At 40.0% G+C, this 25,405-nt stretch overlaps 1 protein-coding gene and 1 long non-coding RNA gene across 13 annotated transcripts in view; one reads left to right on the top strand and one right to left on the bottom strand.

Annotated features, from left to right (window-relative positions):
• Window positions 1-15,639: 15,639 nt before the first annotated feature.
• On the bottom strand, window positions 15,640-25,404 carry LOC108430015. 9 transcript variants are annotated; one of them, XR_005130016.1, is made up of 6 exons: window positions 25,206-25,404; window positions 23,148-23,556; window positions 22,357-22,481; window positions 21,883-22,028; window positions 20,405-20,510; window positions 15,640-18,147 (listed from the first exon to the last, which is right to left on the bottom strand). It is a non-coding gene; the product is annotated as an uncharacterized LOC108430015 (long non-coding RNA). The 9 variants fall into 9 exon arrangements; XR_005130013.1 differs by having other exon boundaries at window positions 20,408-20,510; window positions 25,206-25,403; XR_005130011.1 differs by having other exon boundaries at window positions 15,640-20,510.
• zeb2b (zinc finger E-box binding homeobox 2b) overlaps window positions 23,654-25,405 on the top strand; it is a 95,056-nt gene continuing 93,304 nt past the window's right edge. For all 4 annotated transcript variants that reach the window (XM_017702150.2, XM_017702148.2, XM_017702149.2 and 1 more), the window contains exon 1: window positions 23,654-23,921. The gene's annotated coding sequence lies outside the window, so the exon portion shown is untranslated. The remainder of the gene's footprint in view (window positions 23,922-25,405) is intronic.

Here is a 25,405-nt window from a genome sequence, read left to right as displayed (position 1 = left end):
TAAAGAAGCTGATCGTGTATCAGCCGTTGAGAAGCACGCTGTGTTGGATACATGTTGGATACATGGTGCATGCTGGAGAAATGTGTGGGTAGAATGCTTTTCTGTCTTTCTGACAGTTCAGAACCGGTGTGTGTGTGTGTGTGTGTGTGTGTGGGAGTGTGCTTGAGGGATAGTGTTCCTGATCATGTAACACACACATATATGCACACACACACACACACACACACACACACACACACACACACACACACACACACACACACACACTTTTCCTCCTGGATAAGAGCAGCTGGTCTAAACTCCGGCCAGACATCCCTCTCTCTCTCTCTCTCTCTCTCTCTCTCGCTCTCTCTCTCTTTCTCTCTCTCTCTTTCAGTACACACAGGAAGTCTTCTCAACTCTAAGCCAAGCCCCTGTCAGAGAAAGAAAGAAGTAGAACATTAGTAACAGTTATTTAAATTAATATTGTACTTTTTCTCTTTCACATTTAAAAAAGAGCTCAATAGTCCTGTCCAGTGGCTTAACTATAACAGTATAACATTTTAGGCCCTTGTTCAGAATCAATGAGCTGCCTACAAATACATTATTATCAGTGTTTGAAAACATATATAATTATCTTTTTTACACATTATTACTATGTCTCAAACAAGTTAATTCTCTAATGTGGGCTAATGGTTAATGCATGTTATTCAGTTATCACAGCTACTTGTGAGTCATGGGTGCATAATTGTGTAAGCAGCAATGTAAGAGGTCCAATAAAGATGTTAAGTGCTCCAGTTCACTACAGGCCCCCTATGCTCCAGTGTGATTGTCCGACCTCCACCGCTGGTACTTAAACCCTGGTTATGTCACGTCCTCATACTCTTTGATTGTATGTTCTTTGTAATTGTTAAGCAGAAGCATTGGTAGGAATTTTGGGCCTCCTAGAAATTGCATGCATAGTTCCTTTGCCCATCTCATTTCCTTTAGCAGAACCTGTGAGAACATTACAACATACCAAAATGTTCTATAAATCTCCATAAATCTAGATAATAGCATCCAACAAGTTGCAAATGTGAATATAAGCAGTATGACCATATTAAACTGGCCAAAATTGTAATGTTAGTTGCTTCTAAAAGATGTTGCATCTTGAATGTTGAAGCAATACTCTATTATAAGTTGCTTTTGGCTGGGACACGTACATTATCATTATCCACGTCCTCAAGATTCTCCACAAGCACATATATACAAGTCCTCAAGAATCTCCTCAAGCACAATTCAGCCGTAGATCATGACATTCAGCCATGGAATAATGATGCTCTGGTTTTCATTTGTACTTTACCCAAGCTGAACGATACTGTAGAGGCTAGGCAGTGTTCTTAGCACACATAGCAGACTCTGGACCACTTTCTACATCACCTTCACATTAAACTTCGACAATTCAGTGGTTTTTGATATGTTAACACCAAAACAGAGAGTCTGCTGCACTGTTGATTTATGAGGGAAAAACTGGAAAACCCTGTAACCTCAAGAGCAGGGATTTTTATTAAGACAGCTCTGTCATCATTTCCATTTGACGACTGCAGTTAATATAGCTCAAGCTTCCTTTCCATTAACAACTCTAGACTATCTTCGTAGCCCTCTGTTATCTCAAAAAAACGGAGTGACATTCTCACTTTCCCATTTTACTGTTCTTCTTTTTTTTCTGTCATTTCTGAAAGCTGATTTATGTTTTGCCAGTATCTTCATTTGAATGAAAACAAAATTCTCGCTCTTCTTTCAGATCAAGAATGGGCTAAATCACTGAACACAGAGGCGACCATAAACAAAAGAAGAATGGAAGTGAAATAAAGGAGGGCTTGCACTCAACTGGTCTCAAGAAAAAGGCACAAATCCCCTTTTTTCTGAGGCTGAGAACATTTGTGGTGTCGAGAGTGGAGCACTGAAACACTATACAATACGCAAATAAAGGTCTTATGGAAAATGCTTATTTTACACTAGTTATTGCTCAATAATGTAGCAATAAGCAACCTGCTACTGATTTGTTAAGTCTTAATAAGCGCATTATGAGGGCTTTGTAGTGCCTCTTCTATACTTGTTTCAATGAGATTTGAGCGTGAGTATTGATATTTGATTATAGCATGATTTCATAATCATCAATGATGTCTGCAACCTCTAATAGTTAAAATATGCACAATATAAAAAAACCCCAGAAAAACAACATTAAAAAGACAGAATCTGAAACACTGTTCATCTGACATTGGCAGGGTACCCATGTTTTTTCATCACTGTTCATCCCTCTTGCTCTCTTTCTGTCTTATCAGTGTGTGTGTGTGTGTGTGTGTGTGTGTGACAGGTCTGCTCAGGTGTTGTTAATCCTGTGGTTTAATTCTGTTGTGTACCTGGCAGGAGGTTCCCTCCCTCTGCTGTAGGATCAGCTTCTGATCCTGTCCTTTTCTTTCTCACTCTGATCCTCTCTCTCTCTCTCTCTCTCTCTCTCTCTCTCTCTCTCTCTCTCTTCCGGACCGGCTCAGAGCTAACTGCTAAAGAAGCCCAAATCCGCCATTTTGATTCTCTTTCATAAGACGATCAGTCAGAGAAGAAATGCGCCCGTGATATCTCCTGCAAAAATGGGCTGAAAGTAATACTGGCAGCAGAATGCTATCAGAAGATTACTTTTTAATGCGAAGCTGATGCTTTTGTGTGTGTTAAACTGGCCAAAGTTTAGCGCAGATAAGGTTTTTTTTTTGCCTGAACAGGGAGGTATCAATGCCAGCAAGCTGCACCACAGAAACTCATTTGGTCCATGGATGGATGCCTTGCAACCATACTGTAGTAACAGCTCAGGTGTGAGTTTTTCTTTGGATTTCATGCTAAGAAACAGATACCTGGCCTATATGATTTCTTGCCCAAAGCTCATCTACTGTACCTCATCTCTCAGTGTTAAGAAGGGTCTTCTTGGACCGTGTTCTCCCTCAGAAACCAGAGAATGAAGTGATAAACCAGACTTCTAACTCTTATCAACCACTGCAAAAGTCTGAATAAATCATGACAGAGTTTGTCATGATGCCATTCAGCAACAGCAATGCTCCAATAACAGATCTACTGAAACAAAACAAAACTGTTTTACACGGTCAGGGCAGTTTGCAGAGTGCCAACTCAAGCTATGTTCAAATGGTTGGAGAAACCTCTCATGCATTTAAGGAAGTTAAAAGCAAAATATCCTCTAAAACTGGCAAAATGGGTCAATTGTTCTCAGGACAGACGTGGAAGATGTGTTTCCTGGCCTGATCATGTGGGAACATGTGCCTGCAGGGAACTGTAGCGCGCCTGACCTAAGAGAGGGCTGTGATTTTCCTGCTCAGATGACCAACTAAACCAGGTAATTTTTGGATTACACATCAAAATTACTTCTTGTGAAAACATATTAATTATAGTCAAAATATGTAATATTTGTTATCTTGATGTTGTTTTAAGAATAATATAAGAGTACTCAATGTATTTCTTGATGTTTTCTACCATTCATTGCTATCGACTGTAATTGTCTTATTCTATTGGCAGATAATTTTGCTTGTTTCAAGGGATAATGACTAAAAATCATGCAAAATGATCAGCTGTTAAAATAAGACAATTTAATTAGATAAAGTTCTTAAAATAAGATCATAAATATAATAAATACGTTTTATTAATGTTAAAGATGTGGACTAGAATTTAAATTATTTCACTTGCTAATACATCATTTTCACGTTGGTTTGGCTGTAAAGGTGGGTGGCTCAGCCATGACTGGCCACTAATGTCTAAGGGCTGCCCTAATTCGTCCACTCTCATCTCTTCACTCTCTCTTTCTCTGGCCTACACTGGAAACTCCATTCCTGTTTGTGTGTGTGTGTGTGTGTGTGTCAGTCACTGGTGTCAAAGAGTCAAGAGAGCAGAGTACTTTTATCAGACAGTCTAAGGAAGGGTGAAGACTGACAATAGAGCCTGCCTCACACTGACCCCTCTTTCATTCTTTCTCTCTATCAGAGCTTTAGTGATGCTCTCTGTCCCCATTTGATGATGTTGTGGGCCTTTCTGCAGGGCCTGTGGGTATATTTCTGTCATTGTTGTGCTGTGCGCCCCATATGGACGGCAGTGCGGGAATATGAGGCAGATCCCTGCAGCATCAGGCCTGCGCTCAGCTATTCCGAGTTTATGGAGCGTGCTAGCAAATGAACTCATCACACTCGCATGCGGCAAGGTAGAGCCATCATGCTTACAGAATCCAACCTGTCATTCTACCAGTGTCTCAAAGCTCAAGTGCTACAAAAACCCTTTTGCCTGAATTTTTTCTCATATTCTAAGGGTTTTTGTAGCACTTTTTATACACTGGTAAAATCAGGCCCAGATCAATTAGTTATGAGCCCCTGGGCACAAATAATATGTGTTGGGCCCTTATCTGGCTACCTTTTCTGATGCCCAGGCACAAATATTTGGTGGGCACCTACCTTGCTACTTTTTTGGTGATTTAGTATTTTAATGATATCACAATGGCCATCCTCTGTCAGGGTATCACATCTAGTTGGTCCCTCAGGCAAGTCTTTGGAATATCTGGATCAAAGTACATGTTTGCCCTCTCCTAAATAAAACTAATTTTGACCAAAGTGTGGAAGAACAGTTGTTAAGCAGTGCTTGGAAGAGAGAATGAATGAATGACAGGAATTGTCAGTATCTTGATTGTAATGCAAGGTTGAAAATAATCATTTTCTATTGCTGTGCTAGTAAAATTCCCGCCACAAATCAAGACAACAGTTTAGATTTTGTAATAATTGCTCACAGGGCCCCCCTAGTGGCCCAGGCCTCTGGGAATGTGTCTATAAAACACATGCGATGATCCTGGTTTTGGGAGCACTGCATTTTTCCTTTAAACCATTATTTTTCTAGGGTGGCCATACAGTGTCATTTTTTAGGACATTTTTAAACACATCTGGCTTTTGTATTCACATCTGCCCTGTACTGCCCTACTGCCCCTACTGTTGTCCATTTAGCATCTAGAATATAATCACTCTGCTTATAGAGCCAGGTGTAAGCACACCCAGGATACGTTGTGAATAGGCTACATTTGTATCACAGGTGGTCAGAGATGGATCTTGATCACTTTAAACGCAAGTCTAAACGGAATGTATTTTTTACATCCGCATACAGTTTCATAAGTGGAAATGTGTCTGCCAAGTGCTGACTAGCAGGTGAGAGGATAAACAAGAAAATGCAAGATGGAGGACATGCAAGGCTGAAGTTACTCATGAAACCAAGTCTGAGCCGATGAAAGAGCTGTAGCCAAACTTCATGATTTGTATTGTAAAAGGCGAAAGCAATCAGAAGAAAAGTGGACACGAGGTATATTTAGATTCACTTTTTATGTGGGGAAAAAGTAAAATTGCATCTCATCTGACCACATAGCAGACGCATTTTATTAAAAAGTGCAAATGGAACGTGCCAAAGTACATCCAGATACAATCTGGGACATGAAACACCTTAAAACAATGCAAGATGTAAACTAACTTTAAGAGACTTCAGTGTTTTGAAAGGCTTTCACTGGCCTTGATGACATTGTTATGCATAAAGCACATCTAATTTTGTGTAATCTAAATTGTCATATAAATATAAGGGTGACCGTACGTCACCTGAATTTCCTAAAATATCCAGGATTTGGCTTTGGCTTGCATTTTTCATTTTTTTTTAGCAATCTGAAGTGACTGCCTCACATGTCTTTCATGTCATTCTCAGCACTGCAGTAACACTGACATGGTAGTGGTGTGTTGTGCTGGTACAAGTGGATCAGACACAGCAGTACAACACACATTTCCCATCATTATCCCAAGATCTGAATAGGATTTAAAACTAGTGCTGGCTGTGGAACTATCTTTTCCTTAAACTGCTCACATTTTATTGTGTTTTTCCAGGTTTAAATTAGCCAAAAACAAATTCCCAATTTACCCCTACTTTCCTACTTTTTCTTTTTCTCCAAATGTAGTCGATCAGCCAAGGCATGCTTAGTGTCTGGAGTTTCTTAAGTTTTGCACTGGATCTACAAGACTAGTGTAGCTAACAGTCAACAAGTTTAACAATTTTCAAACTGCATGTAAAAATCACACTTGCCTCAAACTGCACTGAGCAAAGTAACCCCGTATATACTTTTGTGGTTTTACACTGTATGACTGTCAGACTGCTCTCTATAAAACTGAGAAAATTGTGCTGTATATCTAAAACAGTAGCAGCAGCCAACTTAAGGCCTGAATTTTTTTAGTTTTGCCCATTGACTTCACTGATAGATGGAGATATGAGGAAAACTGTGTCAATTCATTGAATGATAAGCTTGAGCTACCACTCTAAGAAATCTGAATAGATATTTGCGCATCTGAGCAATTCCCTTTGGACTGTCAGATCAGTATAGTAGGTTCTATTTATTTGGAATATAATCCAGGCTTTAGAATATTTGGAGGTTAGATTTTGACATGAGCAGTTTTGAAAATGTGTAGATGTCAGAATGAATTGGGCAGAGTGGACAGCCAGTGAGCCATACACGAAATCAGACGTCAGTGACTTCATGATGTGGGGACAACACACAACTTCACCTCTGTGGACAATCACAGCTGTATTGGAGCGAGTGAAGTCCCAGATCAAAGCTCAGTCAGAGGAGTAGTTGAAAATAAGAGGCGGAGAATTGGACATGAAGCGCGACAACGAAGAGAGATAGAGAGCTAGAGAGAGAGAGAGAGAGAGAGAGAGAGTGAGAGGCCAGATAGATCTACCTATACCCCCTTTAGCATTATTTTGTTCCAAGGCACTGCTTCGGTAAATGAACGCAGCCAGAGCATATCTCGCGTGACACGTTTGGATACCTCCAGTACGGGACGTTAATGCGATGAGCTCCGGTGCAGTGGTGCAGGACCCTGAGCTTTGCACCTCACAGCTAACACACATTACTTAAGGTGCTCTCACACTCTCGTGGCTGATTTAATGACATCTGGTAGGGCCAAGGAACAACAAAGGCAACGGGACTACAAGAGTACAATAGTGTGTTCTACAACACCATGATTCTTGATAAAACACACACACACGCACACACACACAGACACACACACACACACACACACACACACACACACACACACACACACACACACACACATATATATATATATATATATATATATATATATATATATATATATACACACAGCTAAACAAACCGATCCCTATTAGCACAACAATACTAATTGTTGCTAGCATCTGTAGCCTACAGGATTCCGGTAGCATAGTAGCACTCAGCTAACAGTAAAATTCACATGAACATTTCTTGGCTATTTTAGATTAAATTAGGACATATGTAGCTCATGTTTTCAGTGAAGCTTGTAACACATATTAGCATATTTTATCTTGTAGAAGAGCCCTGGCATGAAGCTGCTGCTATTTTCTAACAATTAATGAAATGCATTGGTCAGGCAATGATGTATACTCATATATATGGTCAGTGACAAATCTAGAACTTCCAGAAGGCCTGGAATTATGTTATTCTCTCAAAATGAGGTCCACCCATTATACATCTAACCCTGATTGGTTGATCCCACTGTTCTAATTATGGTGGTGATCAATCCAACATACTTCAGTTCAGCTCCTGAAGATCTGACCACTGGGATACCATTTGGATACCATAGACTGACTGAATAACTTTCCACTGGGCATTTCTTTGTTTTCAACCAAAACTTAAAATTGAAATGAGTATGACTACAAAACTGGCACAGTTTACATACAACCAATATAATGTAAAAAGAAATAAAATTAAACAAAAAAGTCCAGACATGCAGGAAAGAAAAGGGTTAATAGAAGGCCAATAAAAGATCAAGTCAAGTCAAAGTTTATTCATATAGTGCTTTATACTTCAGATATTGTCACAAAGCAGCTTTACAGAAAAAACATCCAGGTCCAAGCCCCCAGGGAGCAAGCCAATGGTGAAAAGCCAGGTGTCCCCAAGCTTGCCATACAATTTATCACTGGTCAGCATTTATTTTGATAAACATGGTGAGAGTGCTTTTAGAAATGGAGCCACCATGGTCTTTATTGATTTGTCTTTGCAGTCTGAACACTTTAAAACAATCTTCCTTGAACATATGATGAAAGATAAAACATATAAAGTACTGGGCAAAAGTCTACAGCAGCTCAGAACATCGTTTGAAACTATTTGTCTTGGCAGTAAGTTTGTTTTTACCAATAAAAACACTATTCAGTATTACACTGTATAATACTATGAATTATGTTGTTAACAGTTAGAGAAATGCAGGTTTGGTTCCTGACACTCCAACCAGTGTATGGATTTGTTAAATTTCATTGGCAGCCCACTTGATTTAATTCAATGAAGGATTGGTTAGATAAACTAGGTATGGGATGGTGACTTGTGGACTTCCTTAAGGAGACACTTACGCATAATATCACAGTATATTGTTTAGTTGTATTTGTTGTAACATTAGTTTATATATATATATATGTGTGTGTGTGTGTATATATATATATATAAATATGTGTGTGTGTATATATATAAATATGTGTGTGTGTGTGTGTATATATAAATATGTGTGTGTGTGTGTGTGTGTGTGTGTGTGTGTGTGTATATATATATATATATATATATATATATATATATATATATATATGTAAAGATAGGCCCCTTCACCTATTACTTGCTGGGATATTCAGATATGTCATTTTTGTTTTTGTTTCTGAAATAAAACGGTGTCCTGTGACTTTTGACTCACCCTGTGTATACATATTCACTGACTGCTGTCTTCTCCATCTCAGGTGTTCATGAAGACGGGATGGGGAATTTTTAACAGGATAATGAGATTGGCTGGAAAGGAAGCACTGTATAATGTTAATGCTGTTCCTTTATTTACCACGACTCTACTGCTTACAGCTATTAACCTTTAGACCTGAGGGAGAAGGAGAGATAGAGAGCAAGAGCAAGAGTGAGAGAGCATGAGAGAGCAAGAGAGAGAGAAATTGGTATGTATGCATATGTGTGTGCATGTATGGAATAGTGAAACAGTGAATGGTCAAGAACTATGCTTTTTATGTTCTCACAGAACACAGCTGACCTTATGGTCCCTCGACACCATAACAATAACAATAATGATTGTAAACAACAGCTAAACACATTGACGAATGCTATATTGCTGACTATAACATCATGAAACAACCTTCTACTCAAAACACAACTTTTTTACAAACACAAGTTTCTACTGAAGCCTGAGCAGACTGATAAATTAACATGATGTGTCACTTATTGAGTCTCAGTGTTGATGAACTCCTTTGTGGGATGATGGAACTGAACAGTCTCCTCAGTAGTAGACATGTTCACAGGTGACGAGCTCAGCATCAGTGTGCTGCTGGACATGCATGTGCGTTTTATAACAAAAGTGCTCTGAACAAATTAAACAAACTTCTTAGGAAGGTTGGCTCTGATGTAAGAGTCAAGCTGGATTCTTTGGAGGTTATGGCAGAACAAAGAGCTTTCAACTAGCCAACTTGGACAATACCTCACACCCCCTGCATGCTACACTGGAAAAACAGAGAAGCACATTCAGTGGCTGACTGTTACAGCTGCGCTATCTATCTATCTATCTATCTATCTATCTATCTATCTATCTATCTATCTATCTATCTATCTATCTATCTATCTATCTATCTATCTATCTATCTATCTATGCCACTAACAAAATCACATAGCTGTCCACTTTACAGTCAAATTTGCAAGATTTTGTTAGGATGTGATGACTTCTTTGCTTAGACAGCAGTGAGATTGTGGGAGCAGCAGTGAACCAAAGCAGGTGAGGATAGCCAAAATAATATTGAGCATCAGGTCAGTTATTCAAGGTACATATTATGTAATTATTATTATAGAATTACATAAAGAAACCCACCAACAAGTAACAGCATGGAACAGTGTGAATTAAATAAAACTGACAACAGCAGAGTTTTTCCATGTGTCTCACCCATATCTTCTCTAAATGTATTCTAAATATATTTCTGTGACTTTTTCTGTTTCTTAGTTCAATGTAGTGAAAAACAATGAATACAGTGTATTCAGTACTCAGTGAACTCAGTGAACTTTTCAAAATGTTTTGACCAACTCTGAATATTCTCATGTATTACATGAAGTCACACTGTAATCAGGGAGTGAAAGTGCCTTTACTTTGCTGTGCTTTGTGAATGATTCACCTACAGAAGCCGAGAATGACGAGAGACACCACAGACCTTTAATTCAGTATTTTCAAACGGCAGGTTTGGAGCCCCTGCACTGTATAGCTTAGTGTTTTTCTCTGCTGTTCACACCTTGTTCAGCTCAAGAAGGGATTAATTAGCTAATGATATGAGGTATTTTAACCAGGAAAATCATAATCATGCAGTGCAGGGGTTGCTGGACTGGAGCTAAAATCTGCACTAGCAAACTTGCAAAATCATGTCTGTCAAAACATGGCATAGTTTTCCGACCCACGCCATTCAGTCCTATATTTAATGTTTATGTTTCTCCATTCAAACATCTCTTAAATCTCCAGAAACAGAGAAGTAAAGTTATACCAGCTGTTTGCAGCTCTGTTAGGGGGACAACTGCTTATCTCTTAGCTGTTAACATTAGCTAAAGTTATTTAAAGGCTGGCATTGTTCACATCTGTGTTAATGAGCTGATGTCATTATCCTCCTATGATGACAGTTTTTTCTCCTCTTTATGCGACACCATGGGATCCTTTACCCACCCTGACGTGAAGAGCTTCTGTGCTGTTAAATGCTTTGAGAGGCTCTCAGAATAGTGAGAGGAGTTGTGTATGAGATAAATATAAATGCCAGTAAAAAACACAAATTTGGAAGCTTTCTGCCAGTTTAAGGTTCACAGCCTATTTAATTGACTCTATCGAGGTAACAAATTTTTGTCTTCCAAAGTGAGTAATTTTACCCATGTTTCACCTCTACTCATGTTCATGTGGAGCAGCGAAGCCAGAAATTCGGTCCCAAATATGGCAGCCACAACAGAAAAATCACATGACTGAAACCATAGGATACGACACATACCTTTTGTGACTTTCATCCTAAGAATCACCCCACCCCACCCTTGTTGTCCTCCCCTCCCTTGTTTTGTGCTAGTGGTTTATATCATCAACTCTTTCACACAGTTAAGGCATGTGTGTGTGTGTGTGTGTGTGTGTGTGTGTGTGAGAGCAAGTGAGTGAGTGTTTCCAGACAGGATGTTATGGCATTAAACCACCTGGCCCTCTTGGCAGAATCCTGACACATGACAGAAAAGAACAGGTGCACAGGTACAAACACTTACACACACACACACACACACACACACACACACACACACACACACACTGTGACAGGTGCAGAAGTTCAAGTTTCAACATTTCATTCATTCTTTCTCCCCCCAATCTTCTGTATGAGCGAATCCTACCAATAAAAACTTTAGGCCGAAGCTCTGCTGCATTACAGATACAAACAGAAAGAGGTTTACAGTAAAATAAATAGAGAGGAGATCATTATAATGCATTACTGAAAGTCATTTGAATTCTGCTATTTTAAAGTGCCACCATTGGCTTTTATAATCTAATCTCTATAGAATAGCATTAACCAGTAGAATGAGACACTGTAAATCACATGAGCCTAAGATCATCATGCCCAATGCCAAGCATCAGCTGGGGGGGGGGTTAATGGAGTAATGGAGCTCCATCTATTACCTTTGGGGATGAGTTAGAGTGGTCAGCTCATGTGGCTGAATATTCCAACATCTAGTGTAAAGCCCTACCAGAAGAGTGTCTAGATAAGCAAGTGTCTACAAACTTTTGTTTGTAAAATATATCTATGTTACTTCTATTAAAACTGATCAAACAAATGAGTCACAATTAAACTAATCAAGGTCAAGTACTGTGGTAATATTATTGTAAAAAATGACACGATTAACTATGTGTAGCAGCGAAGTTGACACAAAACTGTTAACTGTATTTATATGCATAATTCTGTATATATACATTCTATATATATATATATATATATATATATATATATATATACAAAGTACACAATCAATATTGAGAGTTTATCTTTTTATCTTGTTATGTTTAAAATAATTAGTGCATCTCAGCTCCTTAAACACAAAGCACAGCATCAGGGTTGGACAGGGGACTGAGCAGACTGAGCAGGAGGCGGGACAGACAGAGTCTGAGGTAAATGCTTCAATCAGTTTTAACATATAGAGCCAGAATGGTGTCCAGTATTGTGGTGTGTTTTTATCTGATGTCATCGGATGGCAATTTGCACTCCCTCTCCCCCCCATCCCACCTTCTTCCTCCTTCCTCTCCTTTCTGCCTATGTGAGAGCCTGTCCCTGTCAATCACTCACTTTTCACTCCACTTTCTCTCCTACTCTCACTTGCTTTTTCTCTTTCTGGTCTCTCTCTCTTTCTTTCTCTCTCTTGCGCAAACATACCCACAATACACACACACACACACACACACACACACACACACACACACACACACACACCCACTTCCCCTGTGTAGTTGTACCTACCTCTCCATGGAGGTAAAGGATTTGAGAAATAAACCTGTTGTCTACAGAGAAAAAACCTGATCGCAGTACAAAGGCAGCCTTTGTTAACTTAAGTCAGAAGGTATGACAGGGCCGAGCATATGGTTATAATCCTTCAATACCCATCACCTGACCAGAAACACACACACACCCACACCCACACACACACACACACACACACACACACACAGTCTGCTCTCATTCAAACGACAGGTCCCCTGCTTAGCAGTCAAGAGAGGTGAGTGTATATACATGGGTAAAAATGAATTAAACGTAGTTGTTGTAAAAAAACAATTTACAACATCACAACCATTTTATATATATGTATATATGCATTGCTGTTGTCGGAAGAAACCACTGTATCTCCAAAATGGTAACTTTACAGAAAAAACCCGCTTTACTTTTAATGCAAATCAATGGAACCAGACTTCTTTCTTTTGGCTCATTCTTTATGAAATTTACAAGCAATGTAAAGGGCCACTCGTATTTTCAAATTATGTCAAAAACTCAAAAATGTTTCTACCTACAGCAATGATATATATATATACACACACACACACACATATATATATGTATGTATATATATATATATATGTATAATGTATAACACATATTGGCCAAGCGTATGAATGCGTATGCGTATCCTCACATTATTAAAAAACAAACCTGCATGTGCGTATCCGTGAGGGCCGTCAATCCACTGGGGCAGGTGGGGAGGGGGGTTGGTTAGGGTAGGTTTTGGCCCCCTTTTCAGCCGAAAAGGTTTGTGCTGATTTTCATGAAGCAGGCAAACTATAAATCGCCCTGATTACTCCGCACTCTTTTGCTTGACTGGGCCTTTACAATCAGACGGCCCGCTGACAATAAGGCCTGATGAATCAAACATCTACAGCATTAGTTTCACCTAGATGCCTCTTTCCCAGGCAGCCAGAGGCGGAGCGAGCCGCTCTTTTGTCAGACCAGGTTTGATGGGAAAAACTCCTGACACTCGCTGCACCTATTGATAAACAGGCCCGTAATGAGGCCTTCTGCAGAGTGAGCCAACTCGCGCTCCATTAGAGACAGAGAGAGGGGGAGAGAGAGATAGAGAATGACTGTCTCTGTCCCTCTTTTTATCAGTAGGTAGATGCCATAATAACACATACGTAGTATGTAGTTGTCATACAACACTTAAATTCTAAATAAAACTGTTGCAGTGCTGTACATGTAAAGTACTACAAAATGCAGGTTCTAAAGCAAATGGTTCTTTCTGATATTGCTCATTTTAGGTCATTGTTGGTATGTTAGATGTATTTTAAACAAATTTAACTCATTACACTTCAAGTCTCTATGATCACTTACCTACTAATCTGGTCAAAAACATGACACAAGGCTAATCATGTTTTTGACCAGATTAGTAGGAAAGCGAGTTGTCTGACATTCAAAATGAAAATATGTCAACATTAACATAAACCCTACTCTGATTGATTGTACAGAAAAGTGACATAATTCAAATAACTTTGTTTTTATTTTTTTGAGGAATTGGACCCCTATATGGACTCAAAGTTTAAATTCCCATAATTTGAAAATATCACATCCACACTGCGTTTAAATAAATTCCAAGTTTGTTTGTATCTGGAACCTACAACAACAACAGGTTCACATCCACAGCAATAAGTATTTCAGATGTTAATGGGCATCAAACTGAAAAGTGGTAGGACACCGCTTTGGGACACAAACAGCTCTTTGGAGCAGCTAAATAAAGTTTTGGAGGTTGAGTTGGTTGGGGGGTGTTGTAGAGGGCAGCGTGGGTTGGGGGGGCTGCACAGAGGGAGGGGAAGAGTGGTCTGAGGTTGAGTGAGCACAATAGTTTAACTCCACTGGACTGTAAACACACTCACAGCGCGTCGGTCCAGCAGGCTTTTCAAACATGTCCGACTTCTATAAAACAATTTTGCTGAATGGCCTTTTATGGCTCACACATTTTTTTCTCTCATTCAGTTCAACTTTATTGTCATTATATCAGCTCAGCATAACAAAAATCCTTCTCACTGTTTTCACTGCATGGTACACACAATAAAATGCCATCTCAGAAAAATCTGACTTCTATAAAGGAATCAAACGCCTTTCATAGCAAAAGGCTACAAGAGTAAGTCAGTGACAAACAGTGTGTAAAAACAATATATACAGTGCAATAAGCGTGGGTGACATGGTAAAACTATAACGTCATGATAGTTTGTTTCACGAAATATGAAGTATACAACATTGAGCAGCACCTTTATAGTGAAACATTCACAAAAAGAAACGAAATGATTAACATAAATCAATAAAGTAAAATGATGTCATAATGGGCCGACATCCAATCAGCAACGTCTTACTATGTAGTTTATACTGCGCTATATGTACAACATAATATACTTACTCTCTAAAATTAGTCTTAATATGCCCTTTATATGATGCATGCAGGTCATCAGTTAATTGCAAACCCCTGCTAACACCTAATGCTGTCTCTGATTCACTGTTATGTTCTGTGTAGACACTTGAAATGTCCATCAGTTTTGGCTCATGCTAGTGCTGTTCTCTGATTTGCTAAGGCAAATGACAGACTTTCATCTGAAACGGCCCTCTGCCCCCGCCTCCGAACGTTCTGTCCAGTCTGTCTGGCCAAGGCGGTCACCTGGAGATTGAAGCCTTTTTTTCCTTTTTTTACACTTGCTGGTGACTGGACGCTGAAGCTTTTACACGTTTATGTCGGCAAAGAGAGAGTACTGTACGCTCTACAGATCAGTTAAATCTTACAAATGCACAAACATACTCTTCACACACTCTTGCTCCACCTTGTTCACACCCATCGTCTCTATGAGAACTATCATGGCCTGAAAACTCTCTCTCTCCCTGCCTTCTCCCCCTCCCTCTCTCTCTCTCTCTGAGGATCAGCAGTCTCTCTGGACAATAGACTCAGCAGTGGTCCCCTGATTGCTTCCTTTCACATGGTAATGTGCATCTCTGCTCCTCTCCATGTGCTTTCTTAACTCCCCACAAATTACAGTTTACCAGCCACACAGGAAATAAAGAGAGAAAAAAATCCAGCGCTGCATATTTTTTGCCTCTTTTTTCTTTTGCTTTTTTTTTTTTTTTAATTCACCAAGCTGACATGTAGATGTGGCGGTTAAGTGCAGCCCTCTGGGCCTCTGATCATGCCTTAATTGTAGCAGTCAATTGTAGCCAAACGCTCTCTTCAAGCCGTTCTCTCTTACAACAAGCGTCAGGATCAAAGGGGAATCAACTCCCTTCAGTTCGGCCTGTTAAAGAACCAGCCAAATGAAGATGGGATTGGAGAGAGACAGAGAGACAGAGATAGAGAGAGATAGAGAGAGAGAGAGAGAGAGAGAGAGAGAGAGAGAGCTGGTGACAGATGACTGGTTATTTGTGGTACACTTATATCCAGTACTCATTTCTTTTTTTAATTACATTTAAAAATGGTACATTACATGTAGTCCATTACTACGTGCTAAAAAAGTAACCAGTTACAATTTACTTTTCTCAAACTGTATTGGAATAACTTTGTTAAGTATGAACATAACCTAATCACTCTTTACTTTACTTCTATGTTACTCTGTATAGGGGAAAACCCAATAGTAATGCAGTTCCAAAGCAACTGCTTCGACATAATATCTTTAATAAACAATGTATAGCTTATAGGGCTCTGTAAAACATGTCTGGTCTGTTTAGGGGCTCTCTTCTCCTCCTCTTCAGCATGAGGATCTTTATCCATCAGTTTTACATTAGCATAGATTAGATGTTTGACAGACTGTGTGTGGAGTTACAGCGTTTCTCACGCTATAACTATATTCCCAGTCAAACTAGCGCAGTCTGCTATTGTAGGCACATACGAAAAATCTACATAGAGGAAATGCATGCTTTAAATGCATTGCACATAATTATTATTAATATTGCTCCCTTTGAGACATATTGTCACAGCCGCAACAAAATTTTCTACTGCCATTTTTTGTCATTTTTTACTTAATTCAAAAACCTTAGTTCCCCAGTACATTGTCTTACAATTGTACATTGAGCAGATGACTAGAAATGGTCCACAGTTACTTGAAAAAGAAAGATAAAATTCTGTTAACAGTTAAGAGCGTTTTCCCTTCTTCTGTAAAGTTGCTCATTTGGAGGTATGAGATTTTGTTCAGACAGCGACGATATGAGTAATGCAAGTATCATTTTTGTTAAGTCAGTAACTGTAATGTCACTGCAAAATTTTGAACTGTAATGCATTACAAGAAAAGGTAATCACATTACAGTAATGACAGCTCTGCTTACTGAAGCCTATTTCTTTGCTAAGCCATAGGGCTGATGTACTAGCTTTATGCTTGTTTGTACTAGTATTCTGCATTTTTCTGCTGAGTTATAGACTATAGTTATAGCAGTTCTATAAAAAAGCTTACTTAGATCAGTTCTATCAAATTGCAGAGTTTTAGCACAGTCTACTGAGGGGCATATGGTCCTTGTGTTAAAACAGAAACTTTCAGAAGTCAAAAATCAAATATTACTCATAGTCAAATGCTAGCAGGACATACACACGGTTCTTACTGAAGCTTGTGTGTAGATGACCGAGAGAGGGAGGGAGAGAGAGAGAGAGAGAGAGAGAGAGAGAGAGAGAGAGAGAAAACATGTGACTGTTATTTCTTCACTTACATAAAATGCTGATGAATGAACACAAAGATCACATTATATTATTCCAAAAAACTGCAAGTTATGTAAGTCACTGTTGTGCTTTATTACAACCATATTATTCTCCCTTTTAATTATTACTCTCTGTAGGTCCACATAGACCTCCACCTCTCGCCCTCTCTCGCCCCCTGTGGCTACAGCCTGCCTGCTTTTATAGCGTCTACACGAACTCACAGAACTGTAATATGTATAATAACAAGCACAGTAACAGCTCTACTAACGATGCTGCCGCTTGAATACAGCGCACTGTATGATCCCATCAAAACAAAAAACTGTCCAGTCATATTCATCAAATGTACTTTATTGATTTTTCTTAACTCTAGCTGGAATGCTAACCCCACACTTGGGCAGAGAGACTCAAGTTAGCGTTATTAATTATATCTCTGTGCTCCTGAGAGAATCCTCTCACACACGCACACACACACATATATATATATAGAGGCTTGCTTTAAAAAGACTCATATGCAAATGTGTGTAGAGATTAGAGATACAACAATTATTCCAGTGCTTGATTAATTATTCATCTTAACGGCAGTCAATTATTAATTTCGGCGAGTGATAAGTCATCTGCCCTGAGTCAAAGTTTTCCTGTTTTTTTTTCCCTGTGCTTACCTTTTTTAGGCCGGGAGGCTGCAGAGAGAGACGGAGAGAGACAGAGAGAGAGAGAGAGAGAGAGAGAGAGAGAGAAATCCTGTCAATGTCAGAATTAATTGGGTGTGTTTTCTGCCTCTACTCTTGTGGCTTTGCTTCACAAAGCTGGAACATCAAAATAGTCAAAAATGCTGCTGGTTTTGAGGCTTCCAATCTGGTACTTTCGCATCGCCGGGGACTTGACCTCTTTACAGAGAGAGAGAGAGAGAGAAAGAGAGAGAGAGAGGGAGGGAAGAAGAAGGGAGAAAAGAGTACATCATGAATCCTCTTTTTTTCTGAGCATATCGCACGCCTTGATCTGCGTAAATGCAGAGAGTTGGCCGATAATGTGGTCATTCTGTGTTGCGAGTCCCACTCTTGCCTTCTAATAGCGGTGGCATAATAAAATCAATACGTTATTTGATGTGGGCATGTGTAGCTGCGGAATGCCTAATGCGGCCCCGTCGCCAGTTCAGCGGGCTTTCAGATGCACTACGCTGAGCAACATCTGACGCTGGTTTTGATTTGCTGTCTGCCTGGCCTACAGCGAATGTAAACGAAAGCTCGTTTTTATATGTTCGAGAGACTTTGAGATGGTGCCCCGCTCTTTGAGATCACAAACACTCGCTGTGTTCTCTAATTGTCCATCAGTCTGTCATGTTTTTTTTTTTCTTTCATTTTTTCCCCCCTCTCTCTTTTTTATTTGCTATGTGTGCGCGAGTATGTACGGTTTGTGTGGGTGCGTGCTTGTATTTGTAGAGCGCAAATTCTGGCAAGTGGGATATGACAGACTTGGCTCTGGTGAGAAATAGCGCATTCCGGGCTGAGCTTAAGAACAGACACACATACGCACACGGCATCCAGAAATCTCGAATCTGCTCATTCAAATCACCCACTTTACATTTTTGCGTGTGCCTGAGTGTGTCATTCATTAAACAGACTATCAGAATATCATTAATAATTCTTAAAGCATTAGGTATTACTACATGCATAATATGCGCGGCACGGACGTGTATTTGGAGCCCGTTCTGAGCTGTGAACGCTGTCTGCTTTTTTGGCTCATAAGTGATGATGTAAATGCACACGCGCAGGTGATAATTATGCAAATCGAATCGGCGCTTGTATTCCTCGTGCTGTTCTGGCCCAGGCGGTATGTAATGATCCCTCACATTAGCCGTGAGGAAACAGACTGGAGGCCGCGGGAAAGGAAAGAAAAAAAAACTGACGGGTCTAGCTATCAGATCGGATGTGTGCGTGTGCTTTTATCCCTCTAGCTAATTTCTTAATGCCTTTACTGAGCAGCTTGGACATATTTAGCTCTTTAGCCTTTAGTCAATGCGATTACTATTCTATGATTTATACTGCAGGTCAATACACCTGTATATGAGGTAGGCAGAATTTCAATTTAACCCTTTAAACTACATCTATTATTGATTAACAGGCTCTTTAATAGGCAGGTGTGGGCAATGTGGTGATATTTACTGACAAATTGTGTCACACTACTTCACAATATGCTTTTCTGGGAATATCATGGATATGTTTCATTACAAAGAGAGCATAATTGGTACTAATTAATTGGATTTTGTGCAGCGCGGTAAGCGAAACGTTGAATAAAAATCACTGCATTCATATCCATGTTAATAATACTTAAATAAATGTGGCACTACTGGGGATTTTTTCTGTTCCAACTAATCAAACATCAGAAAAATGTAATATCTTGACACATAATGTTTGTTATGAAACTGTCTTGAAGTAGAATGATTATATTTTTATCATATTGCCAACCTTCACTGGTAACTGGTACTGTAAACTACCATGAATTATTTAGTACACCCTCTAAAATGGTTCTTCAAGGGTTCTTTAGTAAAGACAATGGCTAAATATAGAACCATGAACACTCAAAGAACAATGCAAAATGCATAAATTGCTCTATGCATGGTGAACTGGTTCTTTCAATGATTTCAAACCTGTAGTATATAGTCCTTTAGCAAACTTTTAAAGAATAGCTCTATATTACAATCAAAAAGTGTTCTGCTATGTAAGTCATAGAACCTTTTTTGGTACTGTACAGAACCTTTTTTGTGTAACTACTATGAATTATCCAATAACCGCGATGAATTATTTATCAATTATCGAGTAACTACTACGATTCATTCAGTTACTACTACAATAAATTATATATAACTTGTTAATGTAATTTTGAAGAGCTGGCCCACATACAGCATTATGGAGTTCAAAGGGTTAAGATTACTCAGCCACCATAAAGAATGTGTGTGTGTGTGTGTGTGTGTGTGTGTGTGAGAGAGAGGGTGTGTGCATGTGTGTGACAGAAAGAGAGAAAAAGAAGGAGAGAAAACACTCTAAGGATGTTCTCAGAGACAGGAAATAACTTTCTTTCCCCCCTCTCTCTCTCTCTCTCTCACTCTTTCTCGCTCTCTCTCTTTATCGCTCGCTCTTTTCCTACCACCTGTGTGTACTCTGCTCCATCCCTGCTGCAGATGTGAGATTTTCTGGGACTTTCTCATGGACTTCCTTTCTCTGCTGGTCGGAGAGCCAAAGGGGAACAGACACTATGAGAGCACACACACATGCGCGCACACACACACACACACACACACACACACACACACACACACAAAGAGACATTAACCGCTGTCTTATAAAACGCACTTCCATATAAACATGTCCACTGCTGCTTTCATTCTTCCACATTACTGAACGTTGTACTGTGTTTTCACAATGCGCATTACAGCGTGACTGGGCATACAGTTTGGGTTATTGAGTTATTGAGTAGATTTAGATTTAACTTCCAGCCCTGATCTGATAATGTAATATATTTATCTCATGTCTTTTGAGAGTATTTATGGACCGTGCAGCCTTAGGCATGGCACATATAAAACAGTGAAAATAATAATAGAGTGAACTGTGCATACATTTAATGCGTTTTCTTTAATTCAGTAATGTCTCCAACGTTTGAAAAACTGGAAGAAGAGCAGAAGGGTGAGAAAACTGTTTAGAGGCTGTTTGACAGCGGGAACATGAAGCGTTTACGTGTGACAGACATGATATTTGACGGCGCTTGCTCTTGTCAACATCCTGCATTCACAGAAGTTTTTAAGCTTTGCTGAATTCTTGACATTAAGACTACGGTTTGTTAACAGGACCTACTGGCAGATCGGACTCTGCGTCATCTGTAATGAAGTTTTGCAGTGTTTTATGTCTTCACCACTTATATCTATGCATAGAGTAGCAAATTACAATGTTGGGAAATAAATATATTAAATAAGGATTATTTATAATTATAATATGTGGTATTAAATATCTGATCAGATATATTTTTAAACATATATTAATGATATTGTACAATTAAAATATGATTTATGTTGCTGTCTATATCTTCTTTAGATCACTATTATTTATGACCTTAACTGAATCAAATACAGTAAGAGAGGGACACACATATGAATGGCTTGCTGACTATTATGCCAAAAATATTTGCATCATGAACAGATGTGATAGGAAAAATAACAAAGATACACACACACACACACACACACACAAGACAGAGTTTTAAGAGGGAGGGCACTGAAGGCTGTCCTGTTTCCTCTCTTTAACCCGGAGGAGCTGCTGAGGATGGAGGCTATGAGCTGTAAGGCCGCTTCACCCTGTATATAATATTCACCCGAATAACAAGAGCGGAGCAATGATCAGGCTGACAACATGCGCACGGAGCAGAGACCGAGAGAGAGAGAAGAAGAAAGACAGAAAACAGAAAAACAAGGAGAGAAAAACTAATCTCAACTTGACATTTAGCACATGACCATCTCCATATAAATGAAACAACCAATGCAAATAAATAAATATAAGTGAAAAGTGAGAGAGAGAGAGAGAGAGAGAGAGAGAGAGAGAGAGAGAGAGAGAGAGAGAGAGAGAGAGCAGTACCTCTTTAAATCCAGCAGAAATACTTTGCCTTGGTGTGAATTGAAGCCTAATGATATGCATGTAATCCAGTACTTGCAGGAAGGGGAGATGCTTTCTGAGGATCCTCCAGTAGCGAAGACTCCGCTGCTCCACCGGGACTGCTGCGCCTGAGAGATGAAACAGTCAAGCCTCTCATTCATTATAAATTCATTATAAAATACAGAAAACTTTATAATATGTATTTACAAATTTGTTTTGAAATGTACAGTTAAAAAGGTTAAACTACAGAATGCACCGTGCCAGTAGAAAATCCCTCATTAAAATATTACAACAGAAAATTCACTGCATTCATAAGCAAAAAGAACTAGAAGTAGATACCAACAGTACTGCTGCTATAATAATAATTACTACTATCGTTATTACAGTAAACTAATTACACAAAAACAAATAACCGCAGTAATAATAATAATAATAATAATAAATAATAATTCGTACCTTTGTGAAGATCTACGTCCTGGTCCCCTTAAGTGGCGCTCCCCCTCCCGCAGCTGCCGCCTCCACAGCTCCAGATGTTGAGGATGTTGAGGCACCTTTTCCCGCCCGCGCTCCGGTCTGATTGGCTTTGAACAAAAGCATCAACTGATTCTGCAGCCCCGAAGCCCCCCACCATAAAATACACCCCCAAAACAGCCCCCAACACCCCCTAAACCTCCACCCCCCAGCCCCCCGGACTGATGATTTAATTATCCGTCCGGTAGATGAGAACGGAGGGAGCTCTGCTTTATTCACCCCGCCAGTCCCATCCTCTCAGAAAAGGTGGGGCTTCGGTCGGAATTTGAGCAGAGCGGCGAATAAATAAATAAACACATAAACAGGCAAAAACAAACGCGTTCCTGTTAAACATTTTAGCGCTGCAGCTAAAAGGTGAACACTCCCCCGCTAGGTCGCCTTAAAGCGCTCTAAATTCACACAAATGTGGCAAAAGTGTGGCTAAAACGTCAAAACACGACCGAATGCCTTGAAAAGTACGACCAGAAACTTAGTCTGCCACTTTCCCCGGCTTATGTTAGAGATCTGCGTCCGTCTGGGCCATTTTCACTCATTATTCTCTCCCTTACCTGTCAGCAGGCTAGGCTACCTTCCCTTTAAGAACGCAGAGAGCGGCGCGAGCTTGAGTTCTGGCGGGAAATCTGCGCCGTTTCTGAGGCGACCGGTTAAAGTCTGTGAGGAAAACTGGCTAGCATAACCACCGAGAAAACAACCGAAAAAACGGTTAAAATACGCACCGGGCGAGCGGCGTCTGCTCTTTTTTCCACTCCATCCCTGATTTTGAAGCTCTGAAGTGTCGCCAGCTGCGATTCTACGCTTGTGTGCGTTTTTAAGTCGTTTGTTTTGCGAAGAGGCTGAGGCAGTCCCAACTTTCTCTCTCCTCACATTAGCTTAGCTGTTTACTTAGCGGTTCGGTCGCCATTTCGTATCCTTTCGCCTCGTAAAAGACAGGGAGAGAAGGGGAAGGAGAGACGGGAGGAGGGGGGAAAGAGAAAAGAAAGCAGGGAAAAAGTTCTCACGGTTCCCTGAAGATGCTCACGTTTGGTCCTCCTCAATTATCCCTCCCCGTGAAGATAGGTGGCGCGTGTTTCAGCCTATCTCTCTCTTTCTCTGTCTCTCTGTCTCTCTCCCTCTCTCTCTCCTGCTCTGTGTTACAGCAAAGAAAAGAGAGAGAGAGAGAGAGAGAGAGAGAGAGAGAGAGAGAGAGAGAGAGAGAGAGAAGAAAAAAATGTCATTAGAAGAGGCGTAACACGTCAGTCCGTCCGCAGGTTGGTTTCCTGGAGTGGCTGAAAGGGATCAGTCCCAACCTGCGCGCCAGGAATAACGCTGCTCCAGCTACAGCCGGGCTTTTTACCCTTTTTTACCACATTTACCCCTCGGATCCGCTTCTTCACCCCCCTCTCCGAAAGCTCCGCCACGGCTCCTCTACAAACTGCCCCCCTTTTTTTTCTTTCTTCTTTTTTTTTATTCGTTACGACCAGCTCGACAAAGATAGAAACGTAAACAACAAGGTAGGTGACTTGTTTTCTTCGTTTATTGAACACAGCTCTTATAATGACAGTCCCGGACGGGGCGCAGAATGTAATATCTGTACATTAACCTCACCGTTTCACTGATGTGGTGAAGTGGAAGGTGTGACGTGCACTCACCTTTAAGTTCACCTGGACAGGTGAGAGGTGTGCGTGCCTTTTGAATGGGAGTTAAAGAAGAACTCAAAAAAGGAGGTTTTAATCACACCTGACTTACTAGTACTAATCAAACGAATCATTTTCGTATAATTTTCCACATTATATCGACTTTAGCAAAAATAATAATAATAAAAAAATGTATATGTTCATATTCCCCCCTCCTACGTCTGCCAAATCCCGTTTTTGAAGAGCATGGCTGATAGGTTTTCCCTTCACTTTCAGCCTAGCAAATCATTTTTATGGTTATATTTAAAGTATGGCTAACAGCATATATCAGGAGACAGTCGTAGGCTCGCGCCGTGTATTATCTTTCTAGTCTCTAATGTCTCTAGTTAGGTTAATATAATTATTTTCCCCAACGCTTAAAGCACTTAGCAGCATTTTCGTGAATATTTACACCATCAAACGCTGATGATGATGATGATAAATGTGATGATGAAGATGGTAGTGGTGTTCTCAATGAAAGTTTCAGCCGTGCTCCAAAAATGAAACGAGGCCACAGAATAGAGAAAAGAGAAAAGAAGTGAGGCGAAACAAACACAATAAACTAAACATGGAAATTAAATTAACAAATAAAACAACAACAACAACAATTATAACAATGATAATAGTAGTAATAACACGTGTAATAAAGCTAAAATCAAACTGTTCTGATCTGATTAAACGACTTTTGCCATTTTTTAAAAAATTCAACAGCCTTAATCTTTTAACCAGAGCTCACTTTTGCGTTTCCGTTGTTCATATCTCGCGATAGACGGGTTTATTTATCCACGTAGCGGATTTTGCGTGAACAGTCTAAATTAGTCCATTTCAGTCTCGGTTCTAAAGCAGTCCAGGCGCCTAAGCAGCGCCGAGCTGCCGCTTTAAGAGCTCCTGTTGACCAAGCTTAGTGGTGTGAACACACTTTTTTCTCTCGTTTTATTTTTGCGTGCAACAGTTTGGCTTTAAGCTCAGAAGCAGTCCCGTCTCTGGGCTCGAGAGCAGAGTGCCCACGCGCGTTTGTGCGTTTTTAGTACGTTTTAAGCGGTTCTACATTACAGCCGTGTCCCAGTGAAACCAGTCTCCATCCGAACGCCTCCCAGTGTTTCCCCCCGCAGTCACACTCACCCAACGTTTGGGGCAGTTTCAGCCTCCAACGCCCCCTTTATTTCTAGGCTGCGCCTCCGTTCGGGGGTTTTGTGGTCTCTGGTACGGATGGTCCAACCTGCGCCCTGGTGTGTGTGTATATGTATGTGTGTAAGGGTGTATGTGTGTGTTAAAGAGAGCAGCGCCTGCATTGTTGCTGTGTGTGTGTTTGGTTTTGTCAG

This window comes from Pygocentrus nattereri, chromosome 30 (assembly GCF_015220715.1).
Source record: "Pygocentrus nattereri isolate fPygNat1 chromosome 30, fPygNat1.pri, whole genome shotgun sequence".
Taxonomy (NCBI): Eukaryota; Metazoa; Chordata; class Actinopteri; order Characiformes; family Serrasalmidae; genus Pygocentrus; species Pygocentrus nattereri.
Note: the sequence above shows the minus strand (reverse complement) of the source record. Positions and strands in the feature narration are given on the sequence as shown.